At 40.8% G+C, this 19,207-nt stretch overlaps 1 protein-coding gene across 1 annotated transcript in view; it reads left to right on the top strand.

Moving 5' to 3' along the window:
- The first annotated feature begins 6,464 nt into the window (after positions 1-6,464).
- Positions 6,465-19,207, top strand: part of LOC308114277 (E3 ubiquitin-protein ligase RNF19A-like) — a 30,617-nt gene continuing 17,874 nt past the window's right edge. The window contains exon 1 of the mRNA XM_080471024.1: positions 6,465-6,649. The gene's annotated coding sequence lies outside the window, so the exon portion shown is untranslated. The remainder of the gene's footprint in view (positions 6,650-19,207) is intronic.

The following is a 19,207-nucleotide window of genomic DNA, read 5'->3' as shown; positions in this document are numbered from 1 at the left end:
TGACATTAAAGATAATTTCTTGATTTTCACAATTTGTTTTTATCATAACTAGAACCAGCCCACTGTATTTGTGAGTTCCAGCTTCATGTGATTAAACACTTCATGCCTTGAAAGATGTAAATAGTTTAATAAAAATCCACTGTGATCTATTAGTTGTAAAGCACATGGGGTAGGTTTGTCAAGCAATAGTTAATTAAATATGAACTTTCTTAATGACGTATCAACACTTTGTTGCACTAAAACGAAGACAGAGATTTTGAGTTGTAGTTATTCATCGATTGTGATATAATTATTTACTGGTCCAGCCCACTTAATATTGAAATACACTGTATGTGAAGCAAAAAGAGTTTGACACCCATCATCTACTGTAGACCATGACTCGTCTGTTTAACCCCGGTTAGTTTGGGAGCAACAGGAAGAAATGCACAACTTATTTAACATGACTACTTCATTCATGAAAGGTTAAAGTGCCCCCCGGGACAAAAGTTTTAAGTTTTCCTCTCAACGTTTGTGGATTTTTTTCATTTGTAACAAAAAAAAAAGAAAAGAGAATTAAAAACAATACAACTTTAACATGTTAATGTTGAGCCAGATATATTTTCTCATGTCTAAGTTGGTTAGATGTCAGCAAAATCGTTGAGAAAAGCTGGAACTGTGCTGAAACAGGAGCCTTGTGACACTGGAAGCAGCTGCTGGAGCGTAGCTGATGAGGTTAACGATCAGGTCAGAGTGTGGAAAAAGCATCTCAGAGATTCCCTCAAAACAAGAGGTTGAGTTTTCAACAATCCGGAAAAACTGCAGCAATTCTAACAATTTCTAGCTTTAATGTAAAATTACATCGTATGGAGATTTGCTTTGTGTTACAGATGTTTAAATATGATGAAAATGCAATATATTATACAAGTAGAACAACCTTCTATGGTTGGAGCACATTCACTGCAGTGGCCTTTCTGTGTGGAGTTTGCATGTTCTTCATGTGCATGTGTGGGTTTTCTGCAGTTTCCTTTCACGATCTTAATCAAAGAGTGTGACTGTCTCTCTGTGTTTGACAAGCTGTTCAGTGACCTCCTCCAGCACTGAGGTGTCAAACATATGGCCCGGGGGATAAAACTGGCCACCATAAGGTAGCCTACAGGATGACCTCCAGGAATTACAAAGGAAACTTTTTTTAAAAAGTCTGACTTTTTTTTTTTTTGCAGCAAAATGAAACAAAAGGTTTTTTCTTTTGACCGTCTCCTCTTGCTCATGAGCAGTTGTTGGTTTTTCTCTATAAAGTTGCCTTGAAATGACTGTGTTGTATATATAGAAAGAAAAATGGAATTTAATTGAATCAAATCTATTATATTCATATAATTTATACATAAGGGTGATTCAGAGTCACTAATTAATCACAAATACATGATTTTAATATGCCCAGGGAGCACAGGCAAGCCACACACACACACACACACACACACACACACACACACACACACACACACACACACACACACACACACACACACACACACACACACACACACACACACACACACACACACAAAAATGGCTCCCAAGTCCAGACTCAAGCCAGAAACATTTCCTGTATGAGCAGTAACCACAATACGCCTGCTTGTGAAATAGAGTTAACACAGTAAACTGCAATCCTTTAGCAGTTGTCATGTGTTCAAGGACTTTCTCCTTATATCACCTTGTCTCACAGTGTGTTTACTTTCCTACACTTAAAACCGTACGTCGCCATAAATAATAATGCCCGAGAAAATGCAATTTCAATCCATGTAGCTTCCTTCAAACAGAGATAACCTTTCCGGGCCAAACCGAGGGGCTGCGGCTGCGGCTGCGGCTGCGGCTGCGGCTGCGGCTGCGGCTGCGGCTGCGGCTGCGGCTGCGGCTGCTCTATTGCGTGAGGAGGACGACGCAGCCGGGCTCTCAGGAATACAGTCACTGCTGTTCCTTCTCAGGTTTTCATTCCAGGCCGCAATTTTGGATCAGAAGACCTTTGGAAGTTCATGTTCTGAAATTAAATCAATCATAATGATTTTTTTATTTTTTTTTAAAAGCCACTATTTAATACGAGGATAAAACATATAAATTTTTAAGCAGTCAGTGGAACAATATAGGAGACTGGCTGCATAGGAGAGATGATTGTGGTTATATTTTCAGTCTGTATGTATTTTTACAGAAATCTATTGAATAAGACACTACAGTGTATTAAATGTTTGAAGAGTCTGAAGTCAAACATCAGTTTCTATACATAGCCTATTAAAAATGTTGGAAAGTCCGAAAAGTCAAAGGAATGTGAAGATTCAAAATCCTTTAAAATATTTAAAACTTTTAAAACCAAAGTCACTGAATTAAAGCTTTTCTTCGAGAGATTTACCTCAAATGATAAGATTGAGTGAAGTAAATTCAGTTCAATTGAAATGTATTTCTATAGCACCAAATACAATTTCAAGGTACTTTTACAGAGAGAGCGAGAGAGACAGAGAGAGAGAGAGAGAGAGAGAGAGAGAGAGAGCGAGAGAGAGAATGTTAGTGACATGTAATGAAACATGAAACATCACTGTGTGTAGAGTAAGAAAGGAGAGAAGCTCAGTCTCCCAGCAGTCTTCACTTATAGCAGCTTCACTAGAAAATGATCCAGGGTGACCTGAACCAGCCCTCACTCTAACTAAATATATAGTATATTAAATACAGAAAACTCTTAAGTGTAGCCTTTAAGATGAACCTCGGTCATGGAGGTTTATTTTCCTCATTGATAACTTTACACCAGGTGGTTTTACTAACTCTACCCAGAGAAGTAAGACATGTCAGAACGATTATTCCTACTGGATGAAACTGAACTGGAGATCTACTGTAGCAGGAAGTCATAGCACCATCAGCCAGAACCTGTCCATCGATTACTGCAAATGACTTCTGTATAGAAAACGTTCATTGCTGCCAGACGGGTAGGATGACCTCTTTTCAGCGGGTAGTTGTTGACAATAAAGAAACTGAAATGTCCCTTCTGTTTTCAGTCTTTGCCTTTGGTGAGAATTCCCCTGAACTCCGAGCCAAGTGTTGAATCTCTGAGAAATGAGACGGGTTTAGAGTAAGCGTGTTCTCTTCGCCTTCCAAAAACTTGCATTTGGGATTAATTGATGGACTCTTAATGTGTAGGTGTTGATATGAGTGTGTGTCTCTGTCTGCCTGCCCTGCCTTCACCCAGCTGAGATCAAGTCCAAGCTCCACCCAACCTTAAGTAGGACAGCGTGGTGTAAAAATGGATGGATGGGTGGAGGCTAACACTGATATTTTCATCGCCTGCTTGCTCAATCTTTGCAAATCACTCACTTTTGACTGAGTGGTTGCCAGCATCATTTTCTTAGGCGTAAACTCTGACCTGGATTAGTTCCTCTTATCAAACTCCAGAAGAGTCCACCGGTCCGTTTGCTGTAAACTGGACCAGATGACCAACGTGTTTCACAACTTCGGATTGTACATGACTAACCTTGGGGGATTTTATAGGATTATCCAGCTTTGGCTCCCATGATATTTGTTCATGTCTGTTTATGGTTCACAGGAGGAGGATTTTGAGTGTTCATTTTCGCCCTTTCAAGCACTATTTGTGCCTCCAGTTCCCAGACAGTCTTTGCGTACACTCATGCTGTTTCGCTTTGTGGATGGGGCTGTTGTGTAATCTGTTTGTGAAACTCGGATTCTTTGGCAAATACAGAATGTTCCGCATGTAGGTGGATTTTGAAAACACTCTGACCTACACCTAATGGTGAAAAAAAAAAAAAAAAAAAAAAAAGCCTTTCAGCTTACCCTAGATTCCTGCTATCACATGTTTTCCACAGTCTGGTTCAGTCTGTTTCTTGTTTTGTTTGGCTTTTCCTTCCTAATTAGGCTTTTTCTGCGAGGAATTCATGCTTCAAGTAAACAGAGCGCTTCAAAGACGTCATCGGCGACACGAGCAGCAGTAATGATGAGGGCTGTAAATTCCCAGCACTCATTCGTCACTTCCTCTTCATCTCTGTAAACGATCATAAACACACTGGGAGCTGTCGTGTAATCCTTTTCTGCCTGGGATTAGATTAAGTTTGTCTGTTACATACCCCCTTCAATTATGACGGCTTCAAATCCATGCAATTAGAGTCAGAGGTCACAAGTAATTTGCAGATAATTAACAGATGATTATAGAGCGATAACTGGAAACTGTCTAAATTAAACCTTTGACATTCATCTCTGCCGTTGTCCTTTGATGAGGTGTGTGCTGTCCTCATTCCACAATCAAGGGAGTTTTCCTGGGCCTTCAGGAGGAAGGTGGGGAACTCCCCTGTGCCAGATGACGAGGCAGATTTCTGAATAATCTGAACTGAATGATTTCACTGGAACTGGTGTGGTATTCAAACAACTGCTGGTTATTCAGATGGCTCTTCAATAACACTACTACTACTACTACTACTACTACTACTACTACTACTGGTACTTCTACCTCCACTACTCCTACTACGCCAAATATTCAGGGGCTCACAAAGGCATCTTGACTCTAAGGCAGGCGAGTCAAACATAATACCCGTGGGCCAAAGCTGGTCCACAAGAGGCTCCGATCTGGCCCGCCAAATTCTGAACATTTCAAAGAAAAACATTTCAAAACACATTTCTCAAGGGTAGTAAACATGGCAGCACTGAAACTCAAGCTGAGATATCAGTGATGTTGCCATGAAAGCTATTAAACGACATTTTTATCAGGCAACAGAAAAAAACCTTTTAAATTTAGAGGTTATTATGGCATTATTGTACTGATCCAACCCACTCAGGATGAAATTGGGTTGAATGTGAGACATTTCATCATGTATACTCCACACCACAACAAAGAAAAAGAAAATAAATAAATAATGATAACAATAAATAATTATTAATTCAATTCAGTTCAACTTTATTTATATAGCACCACATAGAACACAGTCATGTCTAGGTGCTTTTAACGGAGAGAACCACCCCAAAAAATTATTATTATTATTATTATTATTATTATTATTATTATTATTATTATTATTATTATTATTATTATTATTATTATATAAAAAAATGTCTGAAGCACTTATTGATGTGACAATTTAGGGAAAATTCTCAATCACAAATGAGTAGAAACAGCAAAGCATAAAAACTATTTAAAAGCATGTAGAACATGATGCCCGAAATAATAATTAAAAGTTTTATATCTATAAAAAGTCAAAATACCTTATATTAATATATTTATATGACGTTATTAAGCAAATTAATTTATGTATTTATTTGTGCTGTCAAAAATAGCGCGTTAATTTAATTAATTGATTTGAAACGTTTAATTCGCTAAGAACGTTTTACGTAATTAATGCCGTTTTGTTTACTCGTTTTTGTTTTTTTACTCCCTTGCCGGAGCTGCAGCATGTGCAGCGTCTCTGGGTGCAGCACTGTGACTACAGAGCAGCATAATTTGAGTGGAATAATATTTAGGCAGAAAGTCACTTTAAAAAGTTTCCCGAGATCTGATTGAGAAAGTGAAAGTAATTAGCTTTACTTTGTAAAGCCGAATTTAACGACCACAGAAGTAATTCTGCATCAAAACTGCAGGTTGCCATGTCGGCTGACCAGGAGCCAAAAAAACTGACGAAACTGGAGGAAAGACTGGCAGGTAAAATATTACTTTCTCCTCTTTCTTTCCCTGGCTCTCATGTGTACTGTGTGTATGTGTGTGTGTGTGTGTGTGTGTGTGTGTGTGTGTGTGTGTGTGTGTGTGTGTGTGTGTGTGTGTGGGTGTGTGTGGGTGTGTGTGTGGATATTACATTATATTATTGCCACTTTGTTCATGTAATAAGTTTACAACTTTGTTTCTAGAAATATTCAGATTCTCAAAGTGATGGACCTGCACTCAAACAAAACCCAGACTTATGTCAGATGTTTATTAATTTAAGGTTCTTAATTGGTGCAATGTGATCTGGGTGACAGTGTTCAGACTGCCACCCCAGCGACCCGGAAACCGATAAGCGGGAGAAAATGGATGGACGGATTTATGTTTTAATTATTTTGTTTATCTTGGAGAGAAACAGCATTCATGCAAAGCTGAAAGGACATTATAAAAACAGTCTTTGAATTTAAATATAGTCTCTGTGTGTTGAGTCTACATTAATTCTGTGGTTTTTCCCTGAATAAATATCCATTACAAGCTTCAGTCTTCAGGAGAGAAACAATGCAATTAATCACAACTAATTACAGAAAATTGTGCAAATAATTAGTTACTTTTTTTAATCGATAGACAGCACCAGTATTTATTTATTTATTTATTTATTTAGTTAGTTAGTGTTCAGGGTCAATGCAGTTTGATGAGAGCAGACCACCACATTGAAAGCTGCCACGGCCTGAGAAACTTTTCTCCAAGTCTCGCGATATCTTGAGAACGTGTGCTCGCGAACGAGAGCGGCGAACAACGGAGCTCTGTGGAGGCTGTTGTCGTTCAAAACGGAACGGATAGGTGGGACCGAAGACCAGCAGCACCAGCGGGGAAGTAACTCGGGCCACCACAGCGGGACCAGGCGTTGATAGTCGCGGACGTTTCGTTTTTTGATTAGCGGGACGTGTCGTTTTGGGTCGCTATCTCCGGAACAAGTGTCATTAGCAACAGACGGTAGGTTCTCACCGTTCCCAGCTAGCCGCGTTAGCCCGCTGCTAACGCTCGCTGTGTTTGGTTAGTTTGGTTAGCTGGCTGGGTCTCAACCTCACAGGGGAAAACTGGCACCTATCGAGCCTTTTCTGAGAATACCTGGCGAATTTCACACACTCACACACCCTGCTTTCTTTCTCGACGCACGTAGCACACGGTGAGCGTGTGAACTGAAATTAAACTGTGTGAACTCTCGCTAGCGCTGCTTTCAGTGGAACGTTTAGGAAAAAAAAAAAAAAGAACAGGCTTCCTAAATTATTACTACTTTCAGCTGACTTTTGTCCCAGAACATTTCTTGGAACAGTTATCCTCTGTTTTCGCAGTTGGGGCGTGTGTTTGTAATATGCTGGAGAGAAGTCTTCTCTTTAAACGTGTGTGTATTTGAAGCTCTCCTTTTCTCTCAGTCCACACCTTGTATGTCCATCTGCCCCTCACAGGTATGTGCAGTTGTAATAGTTTAAGCTTCAAAGTGGTAGTTAAGGACTATTCACCTCCTTTATTCATTCAGATTGTATGTAACACTAAAATCAGGATAATGTGTTGCTTGAGTTGGAACTGCAGTTTTATGGTGTAAGCTGGAAACTTCTTGGCCACATCCCTCCCCCATTGTCTCCCCACTCTTAACACACCTGAATCTAATGAATCTGTGGCAATGAAGCTCTGCAGAAATCCTGGTATCTTACAACCAGGGGGCACATTGAAACCACGCAGGCTGTGAGCCTCCAGGACAAGGAGTGCCCACTTCTGGGGGGGGGAAGTAATTTCGAAGCGACTGCTTTTACACGCAGAAGAGGCAGCCTTCTGTTTGGGTGTCAGTGGCCTCACTTAGTTCTCCAGCATGTTGTCCAGACCTGTGTGTTCTTCTAAAATGTCATTAACTCTGCATATGTGTATATATTTGTCAGGACCTGTGTGTGATTTCCCTCCCTTGCTCAATGGTAAACACAGCTGCGAATCGAGGCGGTGCTGGCTGGGTTAACACACCACAGTTTGTATTGATCAGGGCCTGCATGTATGTGTCTTCCTACCAGGTCTCATCTTGCGCGTGGTGCTCAGTCATACTTGGCATTAAAGTGTGTCTTGTTTTCCGGTAGTACCCAGTCATAGTCTTACCTGACCACTGTGGTGTTATTATTCATCAGTTTGTCCAACTTGCACAGTATCTTCTTTAGTTTTTCTGGAGTGTTGATTCTCCCATAATGATCAGACCTGTATTGCACTGAATTATTATGAATACTTCAAACTACAATTTCCATTTTTTTGTATGGCTTAGTTTCACATGTATACTCATCGTATGCGTTCTAGACCTAGGGGATCTCCTCTGACCCTGTCCTTGAATGCACCTTAGAAACACAAAAGAGCACTCACTGCTGTACTGTGCAAAAGTGCTCCTCGCATGACTGAATAAGAAAACCTATATATGTGCCTTTTAGATTTTTTTGTGCAGCTGTGTTTTTGGAGAAGAAACGCACTGATGCTCAGCTGTACAGTTATTATCACAATGTAGTGTAAACATGTACTAATGCATTTACTCTTGTGTTGAATGTGATGTGGTCACAGAATGTTTCCAGCTTTCGCCGCTCATGGTTTGACAGGTTTTTTGTTGGACTTTATCTGGTTAATAACAAATTTAAACGCAATCTAGTCAACCACAATGCAGTTTAGTGCCAGGTGGAAATGGGTGTGTTACATACTGCAGTGTAGAAGTAATCTGTAAAATGTCAGTAATGCAGTATGCATATGCACAATCGGCACATCAGAAGACTTGCAACATCAGCTAATGCAAAAACTTGTGATCAACACCCTTTTTAGCAAACGTTCTCATTACCTCTCTATCTCTCACACACACACACACACACACACACACCTAGATGTATAAATAATTGTGTGCAGTCCGATGGTGACATAAACGCACTGGAAAGACTTTTGGAGACTGACCGTCTTTGTCTGCTATTTAATAGGCTGCCTGTCCGTCCAGCCTGGACTACTCTTCTTACACTATTTGCACCTCAACCACAATGTTCCTATGAGCATTTTTATGTTGGCGTACACAAGCTACATCAGGCCACATTTACACAACGTTTTCAAGTGAAGTCCCAAAACTCTCGTTGCATCTTGGAGTTTCCATTTACACGACAATGGTGCTTGGATGCACTGACAATGCAACTTTCTGAAACTGGCTACCGAAGTGGAACTTTTCAAAAACACACAACGGAAAATGCAATGTTTCGAAAATGTTTGGGCTCTGTCTCCTTGTAGACTGCTGAAACGCTGGTACTGTGCATGCGCACCACGGCCGCAGTAAATAGTTCTCCTGCACATGCTCAGTAGATTGACAATAACAACAATGTTTGCCTCCAGAGTGTCATAACTCCCAGTCCATATTCTCCTGGGATTTAGTGGGTTTATAGTTGATCGTCTCCCGTGATAGTAATTAAACTTTATTGTCTGTCCATACGAATGTCCGTGTACTGCCATTGTTAATGTTCATAGCTTATTGTTCTTGCTGCATGTGCTTGTGGTTAGGCCTGTCACGATAACAAATTTTGCTGGACGATAAATTGTCAATAAACGATAATAGTGCCGTTTTGGTACCATTTTCCCACTAATATATTAATAATGGTATAATAATGCAAGTATACCCTTTTAAAGATAAATAAACTTTTATTTCTAAAGAATATTTAAAATTGGAATTGTATTATGAAAAAAGACATTGAAAATATCCAAAATAAATAATCAAAACAACCTCTCTCTCTTTACCCCCTCATCTCTCCATCTCCTCCTCACGGGGCTCTTGCTGCACTCAGGTGTGCCAGGTTCCCCGCCTCCCCACACAAGAGTGATTGACAGGCAGTGTTGGGGAAAGTTCAGTTTCTACATGAACGAGTTCAAAGTTCAGTTCACAAATTTTAATATGAACTAGTTCAGTTCATAGTTCTACATTCATAGTTCCAAAAATGAACTAGTTCATAATTCTTTTTTTTCCAGTATGTCGCTGCGAGCGTTGGAGTTACGTGATGCTCTGAACGCATCACCAACGTATCAGCAGCATGAAGCTTGTTAACAGTTAAAAAGCCGAGTCGTCCTCAGCAGTGTTCAAAGCATGTAAAAAAAAAAAAAGTAGCGGCTTGTCGTCCGGAAAGTACGGTAACCTAACAAAGATGAAGTATTTATTGTGGAGGCAGAGTCTGAGGTAGTGCTGCTGTGTTCTATTTGTTTTTGTTGTGATGCTTTGCGTTTTCATGACGTATGCGGCGATGCTACTCTGGTGGCTGCTGTTGCCAGATTGGCTGTTTTCCCCCTACATGTTAAGGCCCGTTTACAGTGAGCCTTACCCGGGTTTTCCACTGAAAGGCTCAGAAATCTGGCAACTCTCTAAAACAACATTAAACTGTGAGAGCGCCATTAACTAACACCAGAATGAGCGCTGCTCACAGTGACGTCTTTGGGAAATGAAAAATTATCGAGCCTGGCAAACTTATCAAGCTCGTTTTTAATTATCGTACAATTAATTGATTTATTGATATCACGACAGGCCTATTTGTGGTTTCATTGCAAAAACAAACAGCACAAACCTGTGGCCCTACAAGAAAACAACATAATTTGCAGTGTTGCAAACTGCAAACTGCCATCACTGTGTAAACGCAAAACTTTTGTGAAACTAAAATGCAAGAACAATGCAAATTCAATTGAAACGTTGTGCAAACGGGGTCTTGGTCTGTATACACAAGCTACATCAGTCTTTTTTTAGATTTGTGTTCAAATGAGCTTCACTACAAAATTTCCCCAATCATTAAAGAGTAAATGTATCTAAACTGAGCAGTTCAGCACATCTGGAGATAAGTTCTGCAGATGTTACATATTGCAGTCCATATTGCATATAAAACTTGCCCATTTGGCAGTTACTTTAGTTTATCGTGTAGACTTACTCAGTGACTGAAAACATGCAGAAACATCTCGCATCTTAAGTTAGCTTGTAGCGTTGCACACTGCATGCCGTCTCAGGATGTTGTGAAATCTACAGCTCAACTTGTTTTGACATAACCATCTGCGTCAGCTAAGATATGGGTTAGGGTTGCATGATTTCTGAAGAAAATGTTGACAGTTAAGGAAGCTGAAATTAGAGAAGGACTTGTGGAAGGTGTGAGGCTTCTGGAGGACAATGTCGTGACATGCAAGTATAGTTGCTGTAATTGATTGGGCCATTTCCTTGAACGTATTTGTTTTTGACCGTATAGTCAGTCACACATACGTTATAGTTTTCATTTTACTATGCCATTGTCTCACCTCACATCTGTTTAAAGGTGGAAGTATTTGTGCTACTGTACGAAATGTTTCACCACCCTGCAGTCTACTGGTTAATTCCTTGAAAATTCACACCCTTCCTGAGCTCCTCGCTCTCTCAGCTGAGCAGAAATGCCAGGATGCTTACTTCACTCCCGTCGCCTGCTCTTGAGTGAAGTGGGGGAGGACTGAAGGGGAAGTCTGAGAGGAGGGGGACAGCTGGAGACTGTACTGGCTTTGTTGGGGTTGGAAACTTTTCCTTTTCTTCTCTCCGTCGGCCAGCTCTGCCTCTCTTTGTACATTCAACAATGCCTTCACTGTTCACAATGCTGGTGTTACTGTAATTTGCACCTCTTCTTAATTCTTACTGTGCATTGGAGTCAGATTTTAAGCACGGTTTTTAAATACCTTATTGTCATGTATTAGCTGTAGACTATCTTTTGTGTATTACATGTGCTGGGTTGAAATATCACTTTCTGACTGTTTTTTTTTGTAATGTCCTGTGGTACAACCACTGAGGACACCCCGTTTCCCACATGCTTTCACAGTGTGGTAAATCGGTAGGGTCACTTTTGGACCTCTGTTGGACATCTGTCAATAGTGGCTGTACTTGGCTGCCAGCACGCCACTCTGCGTCCAGTCACCAGCCTGTAGAAGCCCTTGCTTATCAATCGACTGTCCCCAGCCCCGCAGAGGCCCAGGAATGTGCATAGAGGCAGCATTACACAGGAGACAGGCAGGGCAGGAATGTAGCCGGAGTGGTGGCGACTGGCCCACTGGACCAGCTCGGCAGCTGCATGTTTTCCACTTCCTGTTTGACGAGTGCTCTGCTCGCACCTAACCTGTAGTTTCAGTCTGCCTCTCGGCTCCGATGCTCAACTGCAAATTCCTCTTTTGACTTCACTATCTTTACTTCACGATCTCTGCCTTTTGTGATTGTTCTGCCTCTTTTATATATCGACCTCTGTACTCCTGTGTTTGTAGCATCACAAGCTGGAAACCAAGTGGTGAAGAGCCGGTGGTTTGTTTGTGGTTAGTTTTGCTGGCCCTCCTCCCATGTCACCCCACACACCCTGCGTACCGTTTATAGAAACACAGCTCAGGAGTGAGTTTGTGACGGCTAAGTTTAGACCAAGATGTAATCATCCACTGAGTGGAATGACTGGCATTCTTCTGCACTGCTGAGTCACACAGGGTGGTCCACTGCTTTTTGTTAGCCTGAAGAGAGATGCAGGCATGCCTCTAACAGACGATGTAAGTTTAGGAGAGGTCTGTCCGCTAGGGTTTCCTTTGAGCTTAGAGGTGGTCTGATCAGGTTTATGTTTTACCACTACATCAACCGGGCTGGATAAGAACTTAATGTTTCAAGTGTCTTAAGTGGTTTGTTAGTTTGTTAGGTACATATGCCTTGGGTGTGTTGGTCATGTACACATAATGTCAAAAGGGTCTTGGCTTTTTTTTTTTCTTAAGAGGTTCCGATAGTCCTGGCAGGGTGCGGTGGATTTAGTGCTTTTGTGAAGGAAAATCAAGTGGTTTTTTGATAAACGTTTGCTGGTCGACTGCCTTCATTTGAAGTGAATTAGTAATAAATTGGTGTTCAAAGTCCATAACACCAACCAGCCAAGTTTGAAATACTATGCACAATCAGCAGTCATATCAAATCCTGTCTTAGGACCAGTTTACACAATGTTTTCAAGTGAAAACACAAAAGTTTCGTTGGTCAGGGCTACTGAAACCTTTTTGAAAACTGCCTTCAAGGTGTAACTTTTGAATATTGCTCCGACTCGACACAACATTCTGAAGACTTTAAGGTGTGTTCAGCAAAAGACTCAAATTGAAATCGAGTAAACTTGCAGTGCTCCAAATGTAAACGTAGAAGAGCAACTTTATTTACGCACAAAGTAACAGAGTATTTGGTTAGCAGGTACTGGTGATTATGCTACCTGAAGTTGCTGCACCTTAAGATTATTAGATAATCCTCATTGAGCGGTTCTTTGATTAAAGCAGATACAATGATCTAGTATGAGGTGATCACGGATAAATGAACCCTCTTAATTCATTTATCATTACTGGAAAGTTCAAGAAATTCCAGTTGACTTGTGTTTTTTTAAGGTTATTTCCTTAAGCAATCAGAACTAACATGTCAAGACACGTGTATTAAGCGGGCATACACCCAAAGTTTTTGTCCACTGTAATCAGTTTTTCCCATTATAAGTGGATTGTTTTGCCATGCGAATGTCAGAATTGACGTCACGAGGCAAAATGGCTCCCAGAAACAGAAACAGCAGACCTGTTGATCATTGGGTTGCTTCTTGCTTTTAGAATAGCATTTGCCACAGAGTCTCAGAAATGACAAATGTGGAGGAAAATAAGATGCTTCTGAATTTTTCTCATTGAATTTCCATGTAAAAAAGAAGAGCGAAGGAAGGAAGAGCGAGTGAGAGATATACAACTTAAGGGCCGGGGTTTGGCAGTAGTAACAATCTCTTGTTAATAATTCAGTTATGTTTCCACATTCATGTCAACAGAGTGATTTTCGTCACATGGGAAAGTCCTGAATCCCTGCTACAGGAAATCTGCGTTGCGTTCATAGGTTTAATGTAGCGTGGTTCTCAGCATGTGTTTAGTGGAAGCTGCACTCTCCCAGGCTGCATCAGGACAGCTGAGGTCAGTGCTGGATCTGCGCTCTTACTCTGGAATGTCTAATGAACTCTGTCCCCAAGGAAAGATCTGGCACGCCGACCACCTCTCATCTTTCTCTGCGCTCTTACAGTTTGTTGTTCTTCTGCTTGCTCACACAGAACATGCCACAGAACCCATTTACATTCTTCTTCAATGTTTTGAATTTGCGTCAAATCCGAATCAGTGTCTGCACCAGAGGTGGTCCTCTGACTAATATACATACAGTAGTGGTCAAACTACCGCTCCCAGTTTGTGTCATGAGCCATTTCCGAGTCCGCCTCAACAAGATATTTCCAGTTTTGTCTCGTGTGAAGGCCGTGGCTCATTGCCACCAAAACTGGAAGGTCGTAGTCTGAACATACAGCTGCACCTTCCTCTGCAGTCATCCCTGCACATCTTCTGATTGGAAAGGGCAGGGATTCATGTATTTCTGTTCCTGCTGCTTGAACTGACAATCTACTGCGGCATTTACTTCTGGCACCATTACCAGAAGTACACACTAACTAAGGCCACATCCACACCAGGCAAATCTATCTTTTTTCTCCCAGAGGTTCTCAAAAAAAACTTCTGTCCACACCTCACTATAAACACAGCTCAACACAAGGCTTCAGGGCATGTAGTACACATGCCAGGTCTTTAGGGGCACTGTGACTCACCAAACGCAACAAAAATGCAGAAGAAGACAGACTATATAGAAATTTTGACGTAGACTGCTCATAAACCATTATACAACTCTAGTTTTATAGGTCTATGGTCCCGCTCCTCCTGCTTCTAGCATCAGTAGCTTCTGCAGCTCGACCGGAGCTTGTAGTCTGTGATTGTTGTGGATATTAGATAACATTGTGGACCGCGGTTGGGGGGAAGAGGGGTGCGATTACGTCATCTTTTTTCCACAGATGATCGTCTTTGCCGTCCACACCCTGGGGTGTTGGACGGCACGAGCCTGGGTTTTAGAATTTACCCACTCTGGGACCGGTCTTCAAAAAAAACCTGTTTTCATGCTCCAAAACACCACATCGTCTGGATGATAGGCCAAAAACAGCTCGTTTAGGTTAACCAGCTTGCTTGTGTGGACGGCCCCTAATACTGCAGCTTACTGTGTGTGCATAAGCTATAGAAGATGTTACGCTGTCTGAAACCATTCACATTCAGGACACTTCAGTTTTTCTTTTTGTTTTGCATTGAGTCAATTTTAAAGTAAATGACACAGTAGATAGTTGAAGAATATTGTCCATAAGTCCCTACAAAAAAACAAAACAACCCAGCGTTACACCGAATTGGAGGGCTGTCTGTAATTTTGACTTTCGTGTTATATCGCCTGCATAAAAATGATTTTGCGATCATTGTCTAGTGATTCAGTTTTTTTTCTATCAATCATTTAAATTTGATTCGGTTATTCCTTTTTTCATGGCTTAATGAAGGTAAAAACTGTAGCTTTTCTGTGACCACAGCTCAATGGTGAATATCTCCACCCAGACTCGGATTGGCTTTGCACACAATACCACCAAAGATGAGCAACCTTCTTTTTCTTTGCTAATTCAAACATGATAATCAACCTTGGGTCCTGTTTACAAGAGAACAATGTTTGTTAACGATTCCTGAACACACTACTTAGTGTTTTTTTTCTTCTTTTAATTGCATCAACAGATACATATACAAACTGTACGATGTAAACATTCAAGCATCATTTAGCTGCCATTGTTGTTGATTTACTCTTGCATCTGCTGAAAAACAACTGAATCAAACTGTTTCACAAGAGTCATAACACAGGCGCGACCATAGTTACTTTGCGAGTTGGAAAGAAAGTGGCTAGTTTGTGTCCAGCAGTCATTGCAGAGTTGTAGTGGAGTGTTTGAGGTGGCATGCAAACAGAAAACTAGTGCGGTGGAGACGGTGTATTTGAGCTACATTCACCTGACGGATGGTTGTTGTTTCTTGTTACAGCAAGTGTTAAACATCGAGGGGTGTAGCAGTAGAAGTCGATATCATCCTCACAAGAATTGATCAAGGAATTAAGTGTTTCACTGAACATTACATGTTCCAACACTCCCAAAATGTAGTTTTGTCTTTTTTTAATAAGTTGTTCAACTTGTCTGATTAGTTTTTATTAAAGTTCCTGGTCTGTTTTAAATTGGAGGTTTCCAATTCAGCCCATCAGATGCATTTTTAATCATTAAATGTTATCCCAAGTTAAATCTAATTTATTGAAGGTTTCAAGATGTCTCTACTGGAAGGTGCTTGTTTTAAGTTCCTAAAGTGACACAAACCATCAGTTTTTTGAAAGGTCTGGGGAATGTAGGGCCTATACGTGTTTGCTTTCTCTTCAGTCTTTTCAATTTTTTTTCAGTGGCTGAGCTTGCTTCCTCCCATCGTAAATGTAAACAGTTAAAAGCTGCTAAATCACAGAGTGGGCTTTAGTTTCTGGGAGAAGCTTCTTCACACGCTCCTTCAGCACCTTTTGGCCATGCTTCTCTCCCTCTATGATTACTCTTCCCTCCTTCTTTTTGTCTTCTGTTTTTAACTCGTCTGTGAATGGTCTTTGCTGTCTCGAAGCCTCTTTTCCACGGTTTGTGAGATTGGGCAGATTTGTGTTAATGTACTTAAACTGGCACCATGGATGAGAAATGCCTTTGCTGCTGACCGCAGCCTGCAGCTTGGATTGAGCTGACGGGGGTGTTTCATTCCGTGTCTGAGACCCGGCCTGCACCTTCAGATGACACAGCTGGCCACGTTTCTGTGCATCATCAGTCCTCTCATCACACTCGCGCTCACACAGCTATCTGCTGGGCGGAGATAAGCGGGGACAGTCAGTCCTCGGCTGATTTAGATGCAGTGTTGCTTTGTGACGGACGTCAAGGGCAGGACGACGCACCTGCCTTACAATCGCCTTTTCATGATTGACTGAAGGCTATTACCCTCCGACAGTCAGTTCACTACACACACGGCAACCTTACATCTCCCCGACAGCACAATGCACTTAACTTTAGTGCTTTTGGGCTGTAGCCACTTTGAAAGAACAAAACTACTTGTGTTTCGCTTTTTATTGCTTACAATGTCTTTTAGAGTCATTATTCCTCCATTTGTATGCACATTGCCTCATTATAATAAACCTCTTCAAGGTTGATTGCATCAGTATGTCCAAGTTGGATCTAATCTAATTTCTCGAGACGACATCTTGGGTCCCTCTGTGATACTCATCACATACATGTTTTTACATATTTTCAGAGAAAATTGCAATCTTTTATTGAACATACCACCACATTTTATGCACCCATACTTTAGAGCAGGCTTGTCAGACATGAGGCCCGTGGGCCAAAACGAAACCCATTGATTTTTAAACAAATTATTTAAGAGTAGCAACACAGCACTGAGACCCGAGCATCAGTGATGCCTCCATTAAAGCTAGCTACCTCATTGCTATCAAACTAGCCTTTAGGCCCCTGCATACTCCCCTTTTGAAACCGTAAGAACGAAGAACATTCGGCAGTGACGTCAGCCAGTTCCCCCCCAAAAAATGCTTTTTCAGCAGGACTGTTCATACTCCAATAAGAAGCTGTCGAACTCGCAGGCCACGCCCCCTCACAGCAGCCACACGTCTGTGAAGTGGCATTTTAACTATTTAACTGCACAGTTTATTTCTCGCCTCCGTTGCTTTCAGAAATGCATTGGGCAACAGGGCTTGACATTAAGGATTTTGACAACATTTTACTTGCCAGAAGTTTAATGGAAATTTATAAGCTTGGGAAATTTATGAATTCGACCAATAAATAAATTGTAATATGTTTCTGGAATTGTTTTTGGAATAAACTTGAGGTATATTTGACTCCAATTAAAAATGACTAGACAAACATAATAGGATTTCACAAATAATCTTTACAATTTACACTTCTTTCCATGAGTATCCATGCAGATTCTGACATAGTACTGAAACATTTAGACATTTAGCCTATCATAGTTCATTTACATATTTAATTTATTTACACATTAACAAAGTCATTTCAATTACCTTAGAATAGTTGAAAACAACTGTCTCTTATATACAAATACTGGATTAATGATTTCAAGGGAAGAATTAAATTCTTGTGCATACTAGAGGATTAATGACTAGTTTTAGGTAAAAAATAAATTGCAGTATCATACATTAAATGATATTATTGAGTGACTAGAGTACACCAATAAAAAGACAAAACTGATGTATGACAGAGTCCAGTAATGGAGAACACAAACTGACAAAATGTGGATCCAGTTTGTTGTCACTAAAATATTTTGAAAACGCGTATTAAAGCACAATTCATGAACATTCAACTGTTCTTATTTCAGGTGTCTGATCGAGGGACAGCTTCAGGAACTTGCTCATCTACATTGCAGTAGGGATGCACCGATCCACGTTTTTTCACTTCTGATTCGATCCCAATATCTAGGCCTGTCACATATAACAAATTTTGCTGGACGATAAATTGTCTCAGAAATTATTGCGATAAACGATAATATTGCAATTTTGATACCATCTTTCAACTAATATATTAATAATTGTATAATAATGCAAGTATTCAGAAAGATCGGGGTCAAAAGTGTGATCGGGACATCCCTAAAATTTAAAGGTTATTATGGCTCTATTTTACCCGTCTGGCCCTCTCAAGATCAAAGTGGTCTGTGTTTGACCCCTGAACTAAAAGGTGTTTGACACCCCTGCTGTAGAGCTTTCATTACCAGCAATAAATATGAAAAAAACCAAAACAACTTTCTTATAGAGGAGCTATCTTTAGATTAATCCGCCACTGAAACGCTGTTACAAACTAACAGAATGTACGTAAAACACAATAATCAAGCAATTTAGACAAAAAAGGGAACATATTAATGAGGTGCTTTTTAATCCAACCACATACATAGAGACACTTGGGGGGGGATATACAAGGACATCCACTTAGATATAGCTGTTGGAAAATATTAACATGTATGCAGACTCATAACAAGAGAGGAAAATAAATGTGCCCCACATGGGAAACATGAGCACTTCCCTCTGTCGTCAGAGCCGTGGAACAGGGAGTGGATGACTGTCTCGCTGTCTTTTGTATGTGAATGAGGGCAGGGAGAAAGGAGGATATTGTTGAGAGAATGAGCAGCTTGTGTTTCAGAAGACTGTGGTGCTGGTAGTGTCAGTGGTTTTGCTTGCTGTGCTCAGTGCTGCTTTTGATGTTCGTGGAGCAGATTGACAGATTTGTAGAGGTTCAGTTGTATTACAGTTTCAGTGCACTGTATGTGTGTGTGTGAGAGAGGCTGCTCTGGGTTTCCTTACTCGTGTCTGTATTATAGGTGTGTATCTTTTGGCAATGGTTTCCACAGCATGGTCCATTACTAAGGTGTAACCAAACACAGATTAAAAAAAAAGAAGAAGAAAGAAACACGCAATTAACTTTGGACTCCCAGCGAGCAAGCAAGACCTCAGTAGCACTGCTCTCCTAAAATAACAGACATTCTTCCTCCGCCCCCATCAGCACCGCTCCCAGAAACACAAAGCACAGCACAGCAGTACAGCACAGCAGTAGCATTGCATCG

This window comes from Lipophrys pholis (assembly GCF_963383615.2).
Source record: "Lipophrys pholis genome assembly, chromosome: 9".
Lineage (NCBI taxonomy): Eukaryota > Metazoa > Chordata > Actinopteri > Blenniiformes > Blenniidae > Lipophrys > Lipophrys pholis.
Note: the sequence above shows the minus strand (reverse complement) of the source record. Positions and strands in the feature narration are given on the sequence as shown.